The following is a 3,053-nucleotide window of genomic DNA, read 5'->3' as shown; positions in this document are numbered from 1 at the left end:
GCTTTTCATCTCATTAACTCTCCTCCTCTTACTGGCTCCCTTCAATCTCTGTCTCTTTGCCGCACTGTTGCCTCTATCTCTTTTCTGTCGCTACTTCGATGATCACTGCTCCTCTGAACGGTCTGCTTGCATCCCTCCACTTCTACATTGGGTGCGTAGCACCCGTCTGGCAACAAACTCTCATCCCTTTTCTGTCCAACTCTCTAATGCAAGAGTTAGCCGTTACTCCCAGTCCTTCATTTATGCTACAGTTCAGCTCTGGAACTGTCTCCGTCTGTCTGTATTTCCTACTTCCTATGATCTCCAGTCTTTCAAACGCAGCATGTCCTGGCATCTTGAAATGAACAGATCTTGAATTTGTCACATCTTTGTATTGTTTTATATTGAAAGACAGAAGAGTGAGTGTAAAGTCACCCGTAGGCAGGAGGAAAAGGAAAGAATGAAGGAAAGAATGACAGAAGAGAGAATGTAAAGTCACCCGTGGGCAGAAGAAAGAGGAAACAATGAAGGAAAGAAAGAGAGAAGAGGAAGGAAGGAAGAGAGGAAAGGGTAGACACCCAAAGCAGCGCTAAATCGAGTGAGTAGATGGTGGGAGCTAATATTAATAATAATAATAATAATAATAATAATAATAATAATAAATTTCTCCTCAGGAAGGACTGATCACGTAAGCTGACAAATTTATTAGTGTTTACTTCTACACTGTTTTCACTGATGTTCAGCTCTCAGTTTCACAAACTTCTTCCAATTACAGGCATTGTTTTTATAACAAAATACATGGAAGTTTGAGATTTTTTTTTTATGGTTACTTTGGAATTCTGATGTGACTAACAGATCTTAAGTTACTAGACAAAACTTGGAGTTTTCTCAGCTTTCTAGTACAGAAGGTAAGAGAATGAAAAATTTGCATTCCTGCTCCCAAATCCAATGCTTTGAAAGAACACTTGACGTGGTACAGCACCCTGTAAGTGAATTTGATGGGTCTGATAAAAAATTGTTTTGACAAATATTTTCAATAATATGACCAGTTTCATAGTGCCAGATTGTATGATATACAGTACAACCACCAAATTACAATGCCTGAGGGGGTTACACTTCTTTGTTTTCCCTTCTCAAGTAACTGCAACTACCCATGAAACTTGTCAAACCTCTGTTAACAATCACTTTATCCTTATTACAATAAACTCTGTACTCTGTTTCGCATTATCTGACATATGTCATTATTTATCACAGCAAATGGCTGAATATTCCCTCTAAGAATTCCATGGGAAGAAGCCCATAATTCATAATCAGCACCATTCATCACCCAAACACAATTTCCTGGCAGCTTAACAGTACAGTGATATTTTATCATGTTTGTTACAGTGTTCAAGGGTCTTTCTATGTTTGAAAAGTTATGCAGTACAGGTACAGTGCTTCATCAGGGGTTATATCCCGTCTGGACCATTTCACCATCTGTCAGTATGTCATTATCTGACACCCCTTTGGCTACTACATGCCAAATAATTGGGAGTTTACCGTACAATAAATGGCTAGTGACCTTATAGCACTGGCTTTTATTCTACTTTATTATAAGCATCCACCAAAATATCATCACGTAACATAAACATCCCACACTACAAATAACTATCAAGATTCTCTACTTACTGTTTCACTTCAATTAACCACGACTCTATCTTTGCCTGAAGTTTTTCAAGCATTATTCCTCTCTCTAATAAGTAAAAAGACCTATCAACGTCCACTTTGGTTCCCACTACACTGTGTGACAGGCTTAACTATCCTACCGGTGATTTCTTCGGCATGTTGAGTGGCATACTGAGGGTGGCGGCGATGAGGCTCATCCTCAAAGTCGCTGTCAGTGTCTCCATTGTTTTCAGAGTCACTGGAGTCTGTGTACGCTCCCAACCCTGGCAACACAGCAATGCACTGGAGACTTGACATGGGTAGCTGCAGTGCTGAAGGGACCTGAACGGAAGTATGCCTGTTCCTCTCAGATGATGAACTGGTTGGCTCCTGGTTCTAAGCCCCAGCTAATTCTGTTTTAGCCTTTTTGGCTTGTGCTGAGGCCTCTTCATCACCGATTCTTCTCTTGATGGCCCCAGCAAGCAGTGAAAGAGTGAGAGCTGTTTTCTGCTGCCTGGTTCGCCAGCACCGGCTGCACCAGTCCTCCGATTTTCACCCACCTTCATCTCAACCCTCATTTCTTCCTCTGCTTGATTCTTATGCATGACTGATACCTTCTTTCTGTACTCAGCTAAGGCAGCTGTTTCTTCAGTGCAAAGTCGAACTTCCTCCTGGAGTTTACTTCGATCCACCTGCTCAAGGAAGTTACCTTCATCATCTTCTTCTTGTACCATATATATTCTTGAATCTGTGGGCCTCATCATACTCTTCGTGCTTCTTCTGATGCAGCTACTGGAGTCCGTCATAGAGTGAACGATGATCTGTAACAGGATCCTCTGGGGCATCTTCTGGGTCACCCTCTGTCCGGGTTTTCTCCTAATTCTCCTGGCGTACCCGGCGACGCTGTGCTACCTGTCTCTCTGTGGTGAAACTACTGCTCATTCTTGCATTAGCAGTACTGATTTCACCTTTATTTCAATTGTAATATCAGCAATCCATTATCTGGTACTATTCTGCAGGACTATCATGACTAACACTTTACATGTGAAGTGTGTGTGTGTGTGTATATATATATATATATATATATATATATATATATATATATATATATATATATATATATATATATATATATATATGATAGATAGATAGATAGATTTGAATAATTTTTTCTTGTGCATTAATTTTGCCAAATGAATGTGTAAGTAATATAAAACTGCTTGTGAACTTGGGCATTGTTTACATTTTTACATTTATGAATGGTTTAGTGTGCCCAAAATGCTGACATATAGCATGGTTTAAATCACTGTTGTGAATAACTTGATTAAAATCATGCCAGTCCTCTGCGGAGGTTCCAGTGCTTGGGTTTAACCTTAGGTAAAAAATGTGATAGCTGAAATGTGTGAATGGTTGTATGGAAGAGCAAAGGC

General features: G+C 39.9%; 1 pseudogene; it reads right to left on the bottom strand.

Annotated features, from left to right (window-relative positions):
• Positions 1-1,731: 1,731 nt before the first annotated feature.
• On the bottom strand, positions 1,732-2,565 carry LOC145392102 (PSME3-interacting protein-like; annotated as a pseudogene).
• Positions 2,566-3,053: the final 488 nt, after the last annotated feature.

The sequence above is a fragment of the Coenobita brevimanus genome, chromosome 21 (genome assembly GCF_032717465.1).
Source record: "Coenobita brevimanus isolate Jiangsu-jjx chromosome 21, ASM3271746v2, whole genome shotgun sequence".
Taxonomy (NCBI): domain Eukaryota; kingdom Metazoa; phylum Arthropoda; class Malacostraca; order Decapoda; family Coenobitidae; genus Coenobita; species Coenobita brevimanus.
This window is presented reverse-complemented; position numbering and strand designations above follow the sequence as displayed.